Source organism: Phaenicophaeus curvirostris, chromosome 2 (assembly GCF_032191515.1).
Source record: "Phaenicophaeus curvirostris isolate KB17595 chromosome 2, BPBGC_Pcur_1.0, whole genome shotgun sequence".
In the NCBI taxonomy this organism is placed as follows: domain Eukaryota; kingdom Metazoa; phylum Chordata; class Aves; order Cuculiformes; family Cuculidae; genus Phaenicophaeus; species Phaenicophaeus curvirostris.
In genome coordinates, this window is record NC_091393.1 from 84598523 (window position 1) to 84618096 (window position 19574).

At 41.4% G+C, this 19574-nt stretch overlaps 1 protein-coding gene across 1 annotated transcript in view; it reads left to right on the forward strand.

Annotated features, from left to right (window-relative positions):
* CNIH3 (cornichon family AMPA receptor auxiliary protein 3) overlaps positions 1–19574 on the forward strand; it is a 199241-nt gene that overhangs the window by 142098 nt on the left and 37569 nt on the right. The gene's annotated exons all lie outside the window — the stretch shown is intronic.

Here is a 19574-nt window from a genome sequence, read left to right on the forward strand (position 1 = left end):
ACAATAGCATGTGCTAACTCACAGGAAAAATAACAAGCAGGTTACTGAAATATGCTTCAAGGACTAGAAAGGTCAACTGAGATAGGAGGGAATCAAACTGGCATTTCTTTTGATTCAAGTTCAACTTCAGCTATAATCTATACATTCAGGTTTAGGTCTAAATCAGTTTACCTACAAACATCCCTTACCAGGCATCACTTCAGACAGATCACCTCAGACCTCAGTAAAAAGTATTTTAAATTATGAAATTATGTGAAGTACGAAAAGCATTCAAAAGTGAATTTTTCTTTAGACCATTTTTGTGTTGCTAAGGAAATATGTAGGAATAATTTTGATAGCACCTGAGACTCAAGAGGAAAAAAATGATAATTTAAATCTTGATTTCCTGTCCCCCACTACGGTTGTCACAAGTCACTGAAACTGTCTGAATCATGGCACATTGAAACATATACTTCGTGAGAAATTTGAAAAGTATTGGTAGTCTTCGTAAAATGAAACTTTTTTAACTTACTGGGAGTTACATGTGAACAAGCCAGTGGCAATACCTTTAACATTACACCTGTGGCCTCATCAGCTGAGCATGGTAGCAAGTTGTACATGTTTTGACTTTGGGGTGAGATACAGCATTTAATGCTAAATCCTAAAGCCTGTCAGTTTTCATTGTATGCTGTTTACAGTGGTTACTTCTCCCCAAAACATGCAACAAAACAGCACCAGCTCTTGCAGTACCTGGCTTAGAAAGAAAGGAACAGAAAATAGTGGTGTCCCTGTAGACTTTCTGGGTGTAGATACGCCTGTAGTCCTCCGTGGCTATATGATTATTTACTGCTTTCTTTCCTGCACTCCCCTCATCCAAAACAACATGCACTTCAATGTCATCTATGTGAATTCCTACAGTTCCAACAACCAGGGCAGGACCTTCCCAGCAACAAGGCTTTTTTCCCTCCTAAGTATTGTGCAATTTAAAAATTAAGATAAAATAAAATTTAAAAGATCTCTGGTTCGATGCCAGTAAATTGGATAGAATTCATTCAGATAGTCCCTTATCAGCATGTCTGGAAGCCAACGGTGGCGTGTGGGACACTAGATGTGTACCAGATGTGCAGCTAACATGGGTGTGGGACTGGCTGTACATCCAGGACTCATGCACCTGCTCCTGCACCTGGGCTGCTGGGCTGCATGAACTCAGGCTTTTTTCCACACGACCCGGATTAAGAAGGAGGATTTGTCTGCTACTGAATGCAGAAGAGATAGTGAGCATAGAAACTAGGATTCAGGTTCAGTGAGAGTTCACATAAAGTGGCTGTTTGAGTTTCCAGGTGGAGGCAGACAGAAGGCGCAGTCAAACCCTTCGGAAGGAAATGAAATTTGTAGGGGGTTGTGAAGCTGCACTGAGCAGCACCCACGCTAGGGACAGGGAATGAAGGCTTGCAGCAGTATTTCCAGCTTCATTCAGCTCCCGTTCACCCTCATGACAAGCAGAAGCGTAGGGAGGAAATGACCAGCGTTTTTGTTCTTGGTTTGGGGTTTTTTTGGTGCTGTGGGAGCTGAAAGTTTTTTGCAGGGCACCTAACTTGCTGTCCCAGCAGCATAGTTTCTGTGCTTCAGATTGTTTCCTGTGTGCTGCTGCAGCCCACTCATTTCTCTGTGTTAGTGCTGAAGTGATCACCATGAAACAAGGATTTTTGTCGGAAGCAAATGAGTTTTCCTTAAGCTGTCAGGAATCAAACGTCCAGGCAGTATGGGAAGAGTTGTTTTAAAACGTTATGGTGAGTTATTTAGGTCAACATTAAGCTCCTTTATGCCTTTTGTCATTCTCTTCCAAAACAGATCCTTTCGTAACATTCTCAAAGCCTAACATACTGTGAGAGGGCATTAGTCCTACTGAGTTGCCTCACTAAAAACCTCAAGCAACACTTAGGATCAAATTCTACTGCGTTAAATACTCTGAGTCGTGCTGTGTTTACCCTGTTGCAGCTCTGAAATATAACACAGCCCTTCAGAAAAGTTTCTCTCATAGAGCACTGAGATGACCTTGTGCAACAGTTTTCTCAAAGCTTCATCAGCCCTTTGCTGTATAATTTCTCTATTGTTTCCTGCTATAGAGAATGTTATGTGTACGAATGGCTCTTTAACTCCACAGATAAAATTAAACGGTGTTTTATGATGCCTTTGATTTATACCCCAACAATATGTTTACTTGCCAAAGTATTACGCAGTACAGCTATAGACCTGTCTAGATGATTTAGTCTTTCACTACTATAATTATAAAATATATCTATATATTTTCTATACTAATCTGAAACATGGAACCCAAAGGTTACCTGTGCAGGTCTAGTATGCCAAGTTAAATTTTTCCACTGGGAAAAAATACCTTTCAGATTACTAATATATTTTTTTTTGCAATTGCTTAATTTTACTTTATATGTTTAGTGCTATTTTAGATAAAAACCTGCAGCTTTTCCACTGAAAAATACTGAAATTACCTGGGAAACACATTTGCGTGGTTCAGCCATTTCACATCTGTGCCAGATGAGAAGAAAACATGACTTCAGCAGGGCTGAGATGTTCTAGGCTTGACATTGATTCAGGGAAAGAAAGTGCTTAAAATAAGTAAAGAAAAATCAATGAACGCATTCCACTATATTTAAAGGAAAGAATTAAAATTGTAAAGTGGGTTACCAGGAAATTCTAGCTGGAGCATACCCAAGGAGTGCCTCATCCAACCTCTGGCTTAAACCAGGGTCAGCTGTAAGGTCAAGCCTGCTCATTCAGAGCTTTAAACGTCCTTGATATGGCATTTTAAATAGGTCAATAAACCGTTCTGTAGTGCCTGCACTAATACCCAGCTATTCCATCTGCCATCACTGAAAACGCTGCAGTTGTAAACCTTGCCAGCAGATGCCACTGCAGTAAAGTTGTTATAAAACACCTAGTCAACCTTTTGGGTTTTGGTACGTCTTGGTACTCACCAAGCAGTTTCATAGAATTACTTAAGCTAGAAGCTGTTCAGTGGAATAAAATCTCCCAAATCCTGCACCTCCCCCATCCCTCCCAGAGGAAGGAGTTTTCCTGGGTTGAGTGCAGAAAGAAGACCACAGCATAGCTAGGCACAAAGGTATTGTTAGACATGGGAGATGCTGATCACTGCATTTAACCCACCCTGGCAGATGCTAAGGCAAACAACGAGGGATGTTGCAGAAATTTTGAGAAACAGCCACACTTGGAGCATCCTGCTTGCCGTTTGTGCTGTCTGAATCCTCAGAGACCTGCTGGTGCTCAGGCAGCCTCAAGAATCTCAGCTTCTTCCATAAGGAAGGAACTAGAAAAGGGCTTGGGTTTTGTTCTGGGTTCTTTGTAGTTTAGTTTTTGAAGTTTCACCATAAACTGTTGCTTCTTGATACTAGAAACCTGGATGGGCACAGGCATCAAAAGCCAGCAATCAGCAGGCACCAGAAGCCACGTCTGGGGAAGATCAGGCATCACCTCAGCTAGAGTATTTTCTTGGTCAGGTGTCCAAACATCTTTATGCTTTTCAGAGACAGAAAGAGCAGTGCTATTGCTAGCAAACTGGCCAGACAATACATGTCTGTTCTTGAAGAGGCTGTGAAGAAGTCACGGAAAAAAATCATCCGCTTTTCCTAGCCTGCATTAGCCAGAGACAGTTACTCAGTGAGAGGAAAAACCCAGCTGCAGGAACGCTCCTGCCTGCTGCCAATTAGGCAGCCTGAGAAACTTGATAAGGCTCAAAGTGCTGGGCTCGGTCTTGACAATGGTGCCCTATGACTTATCCAAGGAGCGGCTCACCACAGCAGCAAGGCAGGCAACACCACACCCTGACCTCCCACAGCTGTCTGAGGATCTTGAATGTATTCTTTAAATAAAACTTTTGGTTACAACGTGCCATAAAGGTAATGGAAGGGAGGTGAAGTACAGTGGCTCATGCATGATAAGAAAAGTAGAATGACATAGAGGTCAACCTTCAAATCGCAGAACAATTATTCAGGTATCGCTGCTTTCTGAAGACCGCTGTTGTGGTGGGCACAGGAAAGCAAGAAAACACCTATAATGGCTTTACGTAGAAGGGGGAATAGGAAAAAAACCAGACCCTTAAACAAAAAATCTTGACATGACACAGTTCCTGAACATCCTATGAACTAAGGGAGCCCACCAGTTTCTGAAAGAAATAGAGGACACAGGAGAAAACCACTCTGCTCTCAAGAGAGACAGGGAAGTCTCCACTGAGATCTTGGGATTCTCTGAAGGGAACTTCTCCACTCATTATGTCCTTGAGGAAGGAGGTCGATCCACAAGAGCCCACTCCTTGTTTAATGAGTCTCTCTTCCGGATCTAACTGATCTCAAGCTGGATTATCAAAACATATTCATAATAGTACTGAAACCATCAGCTGTGCAGCAGTCAGGGAACTGAAACAAATTCCTTGGGAGAAAATGAGCCAAAAGAAAGAGCTCCTTGAAAAACTATGGCCTCAACAGCTCCGTATTGTTGAGTCACAGCCTGAGAGAGATGAAGCCTTCATCCTCTGGTGATGCTGGTTTCTCTCCATCAATTGTTGCCTAAGATGGAGGTTTAGAATTGAAGGTTTAACCCAGGTATGAAAACTGAGATGGTGCCAATCACTCCTGAAGCTGTAGGTTTCCTTTCGAACAATCAGCACTACCCTTGGGAATTAACACTCCTGTCTTTCTCCTGTTCCCACGAGTTTGGAATTTCTTCCAATCACATTTGGAAAAAGAGGCTATCTCGGCGCCACTCCTAAGGGAATTCTCTGTCCCTCTGTGGGCATAGCAGACATTCAGGGAGCATGCAGACAGCATCAGTTCTGCAGCAAGGGGAGCTGCTGCGTCCTCAGCCCCAACACATACCCCTGTGTATTAGCACCAACATTCAGCTAAACAAATAATATTTCCAGGCTCCTATCAGCAACAACTTTAGCTTTACTAATTCCCCAAAGACTTCTTTTGCTCTACCAGCCTCAGACTCCACTGGCGATGGGATGACACTTGTATGTCTCTGTTTTGAACACATTGGTGGGATTAGCAGGTCTCCACAGGGAAATTTTCTGTGAACTTAGATTAACTCTATGTTTACAGCACACGGAAATGTTGCCTCATGCCAGGAAATAACATAACTCAAACCACAGAACTAAGATTTCCTTTTCTCTTTTTTTTCTCCTTGCAATTTTAGCAGCAGGTTTTGGGGTCAGCCCTTAGAATGACGTAAGTGTCACTGACAGATTTTTATTACAAGCTAAAATGTATTTTTTTCACTGTTTGATTATTTGAAAGATGATTATTTTTGCTTTTCATGAAATTTTACCTGAACATATCGCCAAGGGATGAGATCAAGAGCCATTCAGTTACTGGAGTAAAACCAAAAGAAATACAGGAATCCTTTAATGTAGGATTTTAATAATTAGAAGAATGAACGCACTGAAGTAAAACCATCACTAATTTGCACTATCTGTACATTTGTCAGGCCTGAAGCAGCAGGTTGCAGACCTCCTTTCTCCCTGCTGACTATTGGTACTTGATCATCTCTTTGCATCATCACTTCACATTTTAACTGCTCCTTTTGTAACACAACCTAGTATTTGTGCATGCTCAATATAAATTTTGGTCCATAGGCAAAGCAGACTAAACACATCGAGTATGTCTTGCTGCCCAGAAATATGAAGATCAGACATCTGCATCTTTTCTGCTCTTGAAAAAAGCAGAAGCCATTGTAATTGTGCACTTAAGTTAAGTAAGAGTTAAGATTTATGGATGAAAAGCTTATCAAGAGTTAAATTGCTTTGCTATACTAAGAAAATGCTGATGCTGATGTAATGAGAGGAATGACCACAAGATTCGTGTGATATCCTTGATGTAATTTGCTAAGAAAAATTAACACAAATATGAAAAACTTCTTTTAAAAAGTTAAATCTTTCAGTCCTCATGCAAGCAAAGCTTCAGTTTTGAATGAAAACAAAAGGATTAGATACTCTAATAAAAACTATTTCACACTGGTTTTGCTTTATTTTTCAACAATTATGGGCTCCCTTCAGGTGTGACACCCAGCTTACTATCTCCATTTTTCCCACGTCATCGTACTCAACTAACACCCGTGTCACCTGTTCCCGTGAATGTAACACAGCCATATCTGTTTCTCCTGCACTCAAGTATTCCGCAGTTCATCTACACCAAATGTCATATTTAGATTTAAGGCCATTCCTTCAATTTACCTGACTTGTTCTGAACTCTCAGTCATTTATTTAAAACGACCGAAGGAAAATGAGCATCTGAACAACAGATGTTCATCTGGATTCCATTGACAGCATGTCTTCCCTCTCTGGGCAGGGAAAGAAATACTCCTTGCAAGTATCGTCTTCCTTTCTTCCAGTCTGAGCCGTTACCATAACAGGAGTGAGCTCCAGGCTACCCTTTCTCCTCCCTTATGGGTCTTGTGGGACATTCACAGAGTCATTAAAGTTAAGACACAGCCTTGAGCTCTTCCTCCTTCTCAATTAAGCAAATTACCTCAATTCAAGGAAATTGTTTGGATACAAGAGAGAACAAGTCTTATAAGGAGCAGCTGAGAAAACTGGGGTTGTTTAGCCTTGAGAAGAGGAGGCTGAGGGGAGACCTTATTACTCTCTAGAACTACCTGAAAGGAGGTTGTGGAGAGGAGGGAGCTGGCCTCTTCTCCCAAGTGACAGGGAACAGGACAAGAGGGAATGGCCTCAAGCTCTGCCAGGGGACATTCAGGCTGGACATAAGGAAAAAAATTTTCACAGAAAGGGTCATTGGGCACTGGAACAGGCTGCCCAGGGAGGTGGCTGAGTCACCTTCCCTGGAGATGTTTAAGGGACTGGTGGACGAGGTGCTGAGGGACATGGTTTATGTTTGATAGGAATGGTTGGACTCGATGATCCTATGATAGGTTTTTCTTTTCAAATCCACTATAGCTTTTTTTTTTCTTTTTCTTCTTTTAAAATGAAATTACTTTTTGATACTTACAATAGCACATTTTAATAATTTCAGTACCTTTTGAGGATTAAAGCCAGACTGATGTGTCCACAATTTCTCCAGCCCTTGTTTTTTAACCCTCTTCTCTTTGGCAATACGTAGACTGTGTCACGAAAACCCGCCAACACAGACAGACAGAGCTGTAAACAATCACTTACGTTTAAACATCAGACCATGTATTTCTGGATCCTATCTGTAAAGGTTGACTTCCTTACTTGTACGTGTCATGTCTCAAACATTGAGTGCAGGGCTCTGTGCGCCGAAGGGGTTTTTCTGTGGCTCCTGGTTAACAATGAGAGGGGCAGGTGGAGAAGCAGGCAGTGCTCCCCTCCCACCTAATATGGCATAGACTTGCCCTATAAATAGTGCCTGCCGAGAAGCACAGTGCACAGGCATTCCCACCACCCAATGGAACCAGCCTGGGGAAGGACTGGCTTGAAGAGCAACTGTCAGATCACATGTTCCTGAAGAATTCCTGCTGAAGGACCTGCTGCTGGATGGACCATGTTTTCTTGAGGAACTGCTGTGCCCCACTGGAGTAGTGATAATTTTTCTTTTTCCCTTGCTATTTCTTTCTCTGACGTATCTTACTGTACCTTCTTTTCATTGGCACTATGGTGTATTGTTGCAGTTTGTTCAGCGACCTTGACTGTGTTCAAGGTATCAGATTGTGGTCTGAACAGATTGGGATCTGGTTTTGCAACTTAGGGAAGCTGCAACTCAGAGTGCACCTGAGTATATTTTGTGATTTTGGCTGACCCCAAAATAAATACTGCATTTGAATTTAACCTGGGAGATTTGTTGGTCTCTGATCTGCCACACAGATATCAAAAGAAACCTTCTTACCCTCCCTCTTCACCTGTGCAGGTCAGGGTGGACCCTAACACTACTGGTATCAGGAGTGGGCCATAACACTGTCAAATGCACCTTATAAGATAAAATACTATTAAGCTATTATGACGTTAACTTTTCTTGTAAGAATGAAGTCATACATTTGAATAGCCTCTTTTTTTCATGCAGTTTTACTACTGCTTACTGTGCAGTTGTTCTGCAAAGGGGATTTATAAGAGCATTGTAAGGCATCATGCTTTTTGCATCAATCTTTCTATGATTTGTTCGTTTCACAAACTCAGAGACAGCTTTTCCTAAACATTAACTCCTAAACATTAACTCATAGTCCTAAACATTAACTCTACCTCTGGAGATCACCCCTTTCTGTTCTGGGAACCCCACTGCTATCAGCAGCAATCAACCTTAGTTAGCAACAGCAATCCCACAGCTGGAAATATCCCAATTAACAACCGTGGGGGCAGTGTAGAGACCAGAATGCAGTTCAACACAACATTGTTGATTCTGCAGAATAACAGGCACTTGAAAATGCCCCCCTAAATCTAGCAGAAGCATTTGAACTGTAGTATTCTACCTTAGCTTAAATTCAGGAAAAGAAACTAAAATTTTGAGCACAGATGCATGCACTCAGAAATCAGGACCTGCTGGTAAGGAATTAGCCATTTTAAACATAGGAATTATAATAAATAGGTATTAAAATACCCAATCCTTACGCCAGGACTTCTTCTGAAAATGAAGAACAGCACTGACCAATAATGCTTGGCTGTGAGGAGCTGTTCCTGTTGTCCCAGCAGCTGCACATCATCAAGGAGGACAGATCCACCCTTTATTTTCTCTGACACTTTGCCAAACAGGTACAACCCTTTCTTCAACTCTCAGACACTTCCACCCTTTCTTTCTCGGTGGTGCTCGTGTGTCTCTGCTTCCCATGCAGATGGCCATTCCCTGAAGCCATTATAGCTCGAGATCTTGGAAATTCCTTAATTCAGATTTTTTTCTTTTTAGACAAAATCATGTGTCTTTAGCAACAGGGGTCATATGTAGGAACATCTTCTCTTAACTCCCCCATCATATTTTTGCTGAAGCTAGCAGAGTACAAACACTCTCCTCCCCTGTGCCATTACAAGTAATAGCTCTGTTCCCACAGACCTTATTTTTCCTCTTCATTGGCTCCAGCTCTTTTACATGTTTCCCATGACATAACACAATATCGGTCATTGTATCTGGAGTGGAACTGCCTTGCGATTTTTTCCAGCTGCTGCCATTGTTGGGTGATTTCACAGCAAATGATTATTTGCTCATGTGAGTCATGTGAGTAACACTCCAGTTTGAGCATTCTTGGGGGGTATTTAATAAGCATTTACTTCTAAATTTCATTCTTGATAGTGGAGTAAACACTTGGGTGTTTGTCCTATTGTGTCCTAGGTCTTGTCAGGTATTATTTAGGTTATTTAATGGCAAAGATCACTATGCTAAGCAGCTCAGTCCAAATTTGCTGCCTCCTCCCCCCTCCAGACTATTTTTCCGTTCATTATTTAGCCTGGAGAAGAGAAGGCTGAGGGGAAACCATATAATTGCCTACAACTACCTGAAAGGAGGTTGTAGAGAGGTGGGTGCTGGTCTCTTTTCCCATGTGACAGGTGATAGGAGAAGGGGCAATAGCCTCAAGCTGTGCCAGGGCAGATTCAGAGTGGTCATTAGGAAAAAATATTTCACTGAAAGGGTCATCAGGCAGTGGCAGAGGCTGCCCACTGTCCCTGGAGGTATTTAAAAGACTGGTAGATGAGGTACTTAAGGATATGGTTTAGTGGTAGATAGGTATGGTTGGACTCCATGGTCTCAGAGGTCTTTTCCAGCCTGGTTATTCTATGATCGCTGTATTTGGATAAAGCTGAAGAAGATCCTGATATGGTGGGATTCTGGCTGTAGAGAGTTAACACAAGTATTTGATTGCTAATAAAGTGCCAGTGAAATATGATGAGGTGCCGGTCTTCTTGAACATCAACTTAATTACTGATTGCCATAATCAATGTGACCTTAATGAGGATTTGCAAAGTAGCTTCATATCTAGAGGCTCAGAACCAGTCTTGTTTGATAAGGCTTACCAGAAAATCCCAGCCTCTTCCCTGAACTGAGTAGGACACCTCATCTACTGCCTTGGAAGCTCAGTAACTCTGTAATATCAGAATACATTAAAAAAAAAACCAGAATACATAAAAAAAAAAGAGAGAGACCATGAAAGTCATATGATATATATATCATATATATTACCATATATGCTGGTGGAAAAGCCATTGCCAGATCGTATAAACTCTGAGGTGAAGACTCTTTCTTTGTACAAAGCCATATGAATCCCTCTAACCCCAAACCACACAATATAAATATATACACACAAAGGAAATGCCATGCTATGGAAGAAGGGTATTAGAGGCATCAACAGAAAAGAATGTCACTGCATAACCAGTATTTAAGTACTGTGAGAGAAAGAGAAGAAATGGAATAGTCAAAGCCAAAGCAGAAAGCCAGAATACAAAACTGATCCCTTAAGACTCACCTTGCTCCAACAGCCTCAGAATGCTCAGAACATAAATAACATATATGTAAGCTTCATGTAGCTTCAGACAAGTGTCATTCTCAAGAGCAGCCTCAAGGGCCCCCTCTGTTGGTATCCTGCTATTGTAAAAGGCTGTAGTATGCAGCATGGTCAAAACATTAATTGAGAAGTAATCTCTGATTGTACATAGACAATTCCTGATTGAAATACAGAGAAAAGTGCTGCACTCTTTGTAGCCTGAAGGATGGAGTTTAAGGTGAGGGCTGTTCCCCAACTAGCATTCCCCCCAAGCGTATAAGAAGGAGGTTCTAGACAGGGCTCCAGATCATGTTTGAGGTTGGAGGATGGTTCTGGATCAGACAAAATGGACACTTTAGGAACTGCTTAGTTCAGCAGTCTGGACTTAGTTAAATTAAGTACATTTTTGTAAATTGTTGTGGCACTGGCTTTTTATTTCCTCTGTGTCTCAAAAAGCCAACAAAACCAGTCAAATCTCAAGTTCATAAGAAGTGACAAAAAAGCTTTTGGGAATATTTTGATAGCTGAGAAATGAAGCTGTGTAATTTTGGCACCAAATAAGACTCCTGTGACATTTACCATCAAGCAGGTGACAATGGCAAATTGCTGACATGAAAAGGGCAATTCATCCTTAGCATCACGTTAGATGCTCTGCTCTCCCTGCAAGCTCTCTGCTCACCCTTCAGGAGTTTTCTTTGCTACTAAACACTGAGATCACGCATAAAACAAAAGCAGTTTAGGGGAAGAGCTGACACATAAACCAGCCAATCCAATTTCTGTCTTCTGTTATCTGATAAGGTTAGAGTATGTGTGAAAGTAGAAAGATCATCAGACAGAGAGACCTCAGGCACCAGCAGTCTCATAACTACAACTGCCTGGAAAGAGGGTGTAGATAGGTGGATGTTGGTCTCTTCTCCTAAGTGATAGGACAAGAGGGAATGGCTTCAAGCTGTGCCAGGGCAGGTTCAGACTGGACATTAAGAAAAATTTCTTCACCCAAAGGGTTATCGGGCACTGGCAGAGGCTGCCCAGGCAGGTGGTTGGGTCCCCATAACTGGAGGTGTTTAAAAGGCAGGTAGACAAGGTGCTTGGGGATATGACTCAGCAGTGGACAGGTACGGTTGGAGTTGATGATCTCAAAGGTCTTCTGCAGCCTAGTGATTCTGTGAATAAAGATGCTAATGATCAGCAGCAAAAATATTAAATGTTGTAACAGAAAGGTGTGCATCTGCTTTTGTTTAGTTACAAAAATTCAAAGCAACAGAAATGCTAAGAAAATCTGCCTCACTCGTAGCTCAGGGAATGGATGCTGTGCCAACAAAGTCGGGATGCAGAAACCAGAATTCATCTTGAGCATCCTTGACATAATACTGTTTTTCAGGTGAGGTCAGACAACCTCTGCCCCCTCCATCCAGCAGCTACAGCACAGAATCTAAGTTTATAATACAAAGTTAGCTGGGGCTTTAACATGCTTTTTAGCTCACCTAAAAAGTGTCTTTTACCGAGAAAAAGGCTTTTTAGCTTAAATGAAAATGCATTCAGACTTACAGGTTTAGTCTCTGCAGCTGACAAACCAGGCTTTGTTGAACTTGGCTATACAGTTTCTAACTGCTGGATGGTGGCAGTCTCAAGAGAAAAAGCCAACGAGCTCAGTATGGCAGGACAATTACAATTATTTCCTACTGCAGCTCATGGGGAACTTCAGCTGCAACAGCAGCAAAGCTGAGAGAGTTGGGATTGTTCAGCCTGGAGAAAAGAAGGCTCTAGGGAGATGTTATAGAAGCCTTCCAGTACTTAAAGGGGACCTACAGGAATGCTGGGAGCAGTATTTTTAGCATGACCTATGGTGACAGGACAAGGAATAAAGGTTTTAAACTAAGGGAGGAGGGATTTAGATTGGATATAAGGAAGAAATTTTCTATGAGGGCAGTGAAATACTGGAACAGGTTGCCCAGGGACGTAGGGGAGGCCCCATCCCTGGGCCATTCAAGGTGAGGTTGGATGGGGCCCCAAAGCAGCCTGGTCTCGTTGAAGATGTCCCTGCTCCTGCGGGGGGGTTGGACTAATGACCTGTAGAGGTCCCTTCCAACCTGAACTATTCTATACTTTCAGATTTTAGGTTCTTGTATTGGTTAAGTTGGAATTGTTGCCTCAATAGTATGGGGCAAATAAAGCTTATTTCAAGAAAATATAAGTTATGTAATGAATATACATGAGAAAGGATGTAAAAATTCACGAAGGAAGGAAAACATTTTTCACATTTATCATTTAATCAGGTATCTGGAGGCCTCAGCTTTTGTTAGGAAGGGCCAAGGCTTGCTTCACAAGGCAGTTGTTTGTATACACCCAGGCCCGGTCACAAAGAGGTTGAAGGTTATTCCCATCTCCTGGCAGTCTGGGCTCTTTGATCATCAAACCAGCTAGCGAAAACAAAGCAGGTGAAAAATTAAATAGGTTGGAGAAACTGAAGTGCCTTGCTCCTGCCTCAAAATCCAGCTCAGGCTTGCGGTACAAGTGGATAGTCTTGGTCAACAGGCAAATGAGAGGCTGCTGAGGGAGAAGTTTTTTTGAAGCCTGGAGGAAGAAAATGAGCCCATGTCTCTGTGTCTACCTGTAAAGATGGATTTAAGCCCAAAAAGACTATGGTCAAACAGTCATTCTCTGCCTTTTCTGAAGCTATTTTAAGACTAAAGACAGCCAAAGGAAGATGTGCTGCAGATTTTGAAGGTACCAGTTAAATTAACAGTTCAGTGATGTTTCAGCTGCACCACAGCATAATCCCTAGGCTGAAACTACAATGGCTGTGAAACAAATCTACTCCGATTTTCCTCAATGCTGTGTGCATCTAAATCCTTTTCTCAAAAGCAAGCCATCACAGAGGTGAGATCTTTCTGACTTCTGCCCTCTCTCAAGCACTTCAATTACCTTTCTACAACGCTAGAAAAAGTAGCAACTCCATTGCTAGAAAAAACTGCACACACCTTACATCGATCCCAAATAATTGCTAATGATATCACACTGTTTCAAAACAGCAGCTCTCCTAACCAGGAAAGCATGGATACGAGGAGGAAAAGAAAACAAACTGGTATTACTAAGAAACTTGTATTACAAGTTTTTTTCTCACCCCTCCCCCTGGTTTCTGAATCAACATATATTCAAGAGGAAAAACTTAAATTAATGGGAACATGAAACCTATATGCAGTTCATAAAAACACAATTTTTAAGGCACTGTTTGCAACTCAACCCAGCTCTGATGCATCTTTGCAGCACTGCACTTAGGTTTTCCTCTGGGAGCATTAGCTTTGGTGGCAATGACATCTGAAAAAGAGATTCAGAGCACCCTGTAATTGGAGCACTTTCAGTTTTATTCTTTTTAAGCAGACATCAATCCATTTCTGAATTATTAGTGTGGAATACCTCCATAAAAAGCTGTTTTCCTTACTTCTAGCAAATTCAGAACTACAGAGTTCAAAAGTCCCCTAACCCTTGTGGTGGCTGCATCACCCTAGAATGCCAGCTCCAAACTGCAGCAACTGATGATGCCATTCAGCTCCTTACTCAAAAAGGAGACACTATTTGTCAGTAATTTCTATTTATTTGTTCAGTATCTGTATCTTAGTTATTTACAACTCCATTTTAGTTTAGAAATGCTGCCAAATGCCTTTTATTCTTTACTGACTGCATGCTACAGTTGCTATAGCGCTGTCATATTATAGTGCGTGAGGTTACTGGGACGTTGATAACACACAACACTGTACATAAAAGGCATGCCGGTCCAGAGTATATGGATTGGAATTAAGCAATTAAAACAGTTTGAGTCATTCTGTTACACCCCTGACGATATTAGAAACAGGATTCCCAACCTTCAGTAAAAAAAGCTATTTACCTGTAATTCAAGTTATATTTTATTGCTTACATATTTTTCATAGATGCATAAAAAATTCTGGCAGTATTTACTAGATCCTATTATACAAACACAAGACGATTACATCTGATGACTGGAAACATTTCAGACTAGAATGACCAAATTCCATAATACAACGTGTATTGAATTCAGAGAAGCTGAGAATACTTAAGGCTTGAAGATGTCCAACACTTTTATTCATGATAGCTGAGAGCGTGTAGAGTAATATTAGCCATTTGGGTGCGGTTGAACAAAGCACAAAATCTACTGCCTTCCAAATAATGCACAGGGTAAAAATATAACAACCTGTTTGCTCTAAAGTTTGCAGGTTGACTGATAGACATTTAAAGGCATTGATTCTTTCCCCAGAAGACCAATGACTTTGTGGCAAAGAAGTCATCCTTCAGCAGATATATAAAATGTAATTAGCAATTTATTCCGCAATCAAAAAAGACAAGACTTCACTGCCAGCACAGGCCCTGGTTGTGCTCCAGTCTTTGCAGCGAGGCAGTGCTGGGTCTGTCTGCACTACATTCAGACCTCAAGCTGCAACACTGTGAGGCTCTGCATGCAGGGAGCGATGCTTCAGCCTGAACTCACCTATTATGTTAGTCAAATACGTAAAAGATATGACTTTAGTTATGTAGTTCACCTTACATTTCTGTGCCGTTAATGAAAAATAAAAATGTAAGCAATACAGCAAGAAAAAAAAAATCAGTATTTTATGAATTTTCATTCCTCTTCCCTAGATTACCAATTTTTAACTTCGACACCTCTGGTTTCCCTCACACACGATGCTTTACATGACCCCCAAATGCTCCAACCAGCATTTGTTATTTTGACCATGCTAAGTGTGCCACCATCTTAAGAGCCTTTTACAACTCTATTCCTGTGTTTTCAAGGAAGGGATTTGCAGTTTTGGCTGACAGAAACACTCTCTCCCGGAGTCCTCTCTTCTACCTCTCACTACTGTAGACATGCAATTTTCTTACCTACTTTCCCTAAAGGTGCACGAACCCATTCCCATACCTAAGCTCATCTCTGGAAATCTCTACCTTTTGGTGAATTTCAAACGTTACGCCAGGTCAATCAACTCACGCAACCTGTCCAATCACCCCAAGATGCTAACTGCAAGTGGTAACCGAACCCAGTGCTTTTGCAGAACTCCAACTATTTGGTCCTGAACAAAAGCAGAGTATCTCACTGACTCTACAAGGAATTATTAGAGAGTAGCAGCTCACCAAGTATTCGGCAAGTGAAACGAGATGGAAATACATCTGAAAAGGAATACCAACTAACAGATTGAGTAAATAACTGAAAACTTGCTTTTTCAATTACAATCAAGAAATTGTAGAACCTGCAAGTTATGATTTTGTAAATCTTTGCTGAAAAGTGGTTCTTTTCCTCTTAAATTATTTAAAGATTATTGAAAGCTGTCACTAGTATGCAATCTGTTTTCCTCTTCCATGTAGTTTGAGACCTGCGTAGGAATCTGGCCCTGGGAGACTTGTGACTAGATATCACAGGTATTTGCATGGCTCCATAGCATCTCAGAACAGTATTTAGACTTTTAATTTTTTTTTTTTAAAGATAAAAGGCAATAAGGATTTGGCAAGCATTTAAAGCCCTTTCAGTGCTGGAAAAAGGCCTCCTGATCACCAGACAAAGCCTGAACCTGTGCACCTCTAGCTAACTGCACTCTGCCTTTGGGTTCACGGTATTTATTAAGGAGCTTGAACTGCTAGCGTCTTGTCAGGATTGCACTCTTCAACTCCCCCACTGCTCCTGGGTATGGTGGTCACCTCTTCACATACAGCCCACTAAGCCACATAACAGTGCAAATTTCAGCTTTAGAAGTGACTAACGCCTACTTCAAAAGCTACTTTTGAGAGGTTGAACACGTGAACTGGCTCCGTAACCAAGAGATCCCTTTCCAACTAATTATACATAGTAAAACAGGATATAAAAAGGTTCTCACCACTGACAATCTCAAGTCAGGCAAATATGTGAGTTTAAGAAAAGAATGTTTATGGCCGGATTATGCACAGAATACACAGCTTTGCCCTTCAGGCCAGGCGAGGAGGTGTGTTGTGCTATTGCAGATTGTTTTGGTTGTTCTTGAGGATCCGCTGACAAACCCAAGTGTATGTGCCAACAGTCCTTCATTAATGCCAACATCTTTCTTGCATCCCAGTCACTGAGCAGTATCAGCTAGCGCTCCTGAGGGCCACACTTCTCTAATCGCTCACTCTGAACGCAGGAAAGGATTTTTCACTTACCCTGTGAAGTCCCTTGATGGATCAACTCCATTGGGACTGGACTTGCCTCAGGCTCCTCTCAATTTCTTACGCTGGCACATAGCCAGCCAACGGGACAGAGCAGTGGAGAGGTTCTTTCATTAGCAGAGCAAAGATTACTGGGCAGAGATGATAAGGCACATTTTTGGCCCTTTTTTTGTCTCACATACAAGTATCATTCACTGGCAGTGATAAAAGGTCTCGTCCCAAGAGCCACATAAACTTCTGTTTCTCATCTGCTGCAGCCACAAGGTATTGTGGCAGTGTTGGCTTCCCTAGATGCCACATTCAAGGAGGTGTGTCCGTACTCCACCTTTCCTCAGGGCTACGTTTCAGCTGCTAGGGCTCGTTCCTGCAGCATCGCAGGACTTACTGTGGTAGGTAGAATCCAACTGGTTTCACACTACAGTACTGTGGAAAAACGAGTCAGCCGTTAACTTACCTTGAACAGAGAGATAATATCTTTTTTTTCCTTTATAAAAGATGTGCTAGGTCTAAAACAACGAGCAAACAGCCTTAAGGGTGCACAGAAAGCCACCTCTGCTGACTTATCTCAATTTGTAGATTCCAGCAGCATCCAGACTGCTCATGAATTTTCAAGCCGCTTGCAGCCCCACTCATTGCTAGCTGCTTCCTGCCCTGCAGGAATCAGCCTACACTGAACATTTCAGAACTCCCTTACATTTTCTCCTCTTAGATCCACTTCCTTGCTACTGTACGTTTTTCTCTGCCTGTGTCAGCAGCTTCTGTACCAACTCTTAGAAGCTCTGCAAAGAAAACCAGGATATAGTTCAGCACACTGACATCATAGTTAGCATAGGTCTTTACTACTGAGCTTAAAGTTGTTCAGAGAGCAGGTAGGGGCTTCAAGTGTCTCCAGCTGCCTTGATGATTAAAAGGTGCACTTAAGATTTAAGACAGTAAGCATAGGATGATGCTAGGAAGCCCCTTCCAACTCTACTGTGCTTGAGCAGCAGCAGAAGAGACCCACAGTCACCAAGAGATGCGAAAGTGTCATAACGGTAACAGCTCTAAAATAGGTTGGGAAGGGAGGAGAAAGTGGTTCACACAAATGAACGATGGTAAAATTAAGCACGTCAACAGAGAAAACTGTCAGCCTACAGCTCAGAGCTGCAACAGCCAGAGCAGCAACACAGTTCACCTGCAAGAGTCACTCCACATCTTTGCCGTTTAACAGTTTATCAAAGTAGGATACCAGATAAAGAATACTCATTAAGATTCAGGACACAAAGCTCCATAAAATAAATGTTAGAAAATGCATTTATTGACCGAGAGTTCAACTGGAATCCATTTATAAAATTGAGGTAATTCTACAAAGCTCCTTGACTTTCAGCATCCCTATGATGATTCCTCTACCTGAAGAATCCCCCCTATACAATGAAGGGGCCGATTACCAGGTAACAAGCAGACACTAATGATGTAACCTTAAGATTTTTGAGCTTTCCCAACATCTACAGCTGCACCTCCTTTTCTGGATCTTTGAGTTACATAAAGTTTTACAAACAAATTTTTTTCAGATTTAATTACAAACCCAAATCAACTTGGATAGATTTCCTGACATGACGTATCCATTTCAACAGTCTAGGGTGGCCATCTCCAAGGAATTAAATTAAACACTTAACTCCTGTCAGGCATTCATAAGGGATAACTTAAGAGTAGAGTCTTTTGTACGTGAAAAGAATACATATTGTGACAGTTGATTTAACAAACTTACTTTCTTAAGATTCTCCCAGATGGCTGCTACAGAGCATTCATCAGCATTTCCATAATCAAAAAACACACTCCAAGACAAATTATTTAAGAGAATTTTAACCTATTCTTTAAGTACTTTGCCCTGATCCCAGATCCACTGTAATCACTGACTCCTTCCCTTTTCACCTGCTCTCCATCACACCCCCGCAGTAATAGCCAACACAGTCAGGAACAACTACAGTCCTCCAAAGACTTGTTAACCTTGGGTTCAAAGCCCATTCTGGAAACTCTTTCCTTGCTCCCCCATCAGCCCAGTCTACACGTACCAAAACCAGAGGGAAACTTGATTTTGCAAGCTTTGTATGATTCATTGTAAGAGATATGGTCATATTTAGCACTGGAACTGAGCCATTTTCATAAGAGCCTATGTAAAGGGCCAATAATCACCAGTGTGATTAATCACAGACCACCCTCCTACTTTTGTAATACACACCTTTTAAAAACAGATTCCGTACATCTCTTGACAGCAACAGATTTTTTAACACTGTTCAGAAATTTGAATCAGAAATTTTTATACTTGTTGCCTAAACACTACCCTAATAATAGCAGACTATTTTTTAATCTAATGATAACTTTATTTAAAAAAAAACTTCTTTATAACTCATTAAGGTTGGTGCAAAACTTGGTACTCGTACCAATGGTTTACCAAAGCATGACTATCCCATTACCTCTCTGAACAAAAAAGCAAGAGCAGAGAAGTACTGCTTTCAGGATGCTAAGTCAAGAACATTTAGACAGCTACTCTCAATATTCTACTGTTAAGACAAACAGAGCAAAACTGTCCTTAGAGTACAGAAAGCTATATTAATCTTTCATGGTAGGCTCTTTATTACTAGTATTGAAAATAAGTCATCAACATAAAAGTAGCAAGAGAAGAAAATTGGACTAACAGTAATTATTTGTCCTCCGGTCTTTCCTTCACCCTCCCTTCCAAGTTCTCCATGGATGAAGAAATAGAAGTGTATGCTGTGTAAGCATGTAAATCAAACACATTTTAAATGGATTTTCATTTACATACAGCAATTACCGTTCACAAATGTCACAGTCCCTGCAACTAGAGTCTTTGTAAAGTAAGTCTTCATTTTTTTCTTCCAAGTCTTCCAGTGGAGAAACAGAAAGGAGGGGTCGAATCAAGGAGTAAGGAATGATCA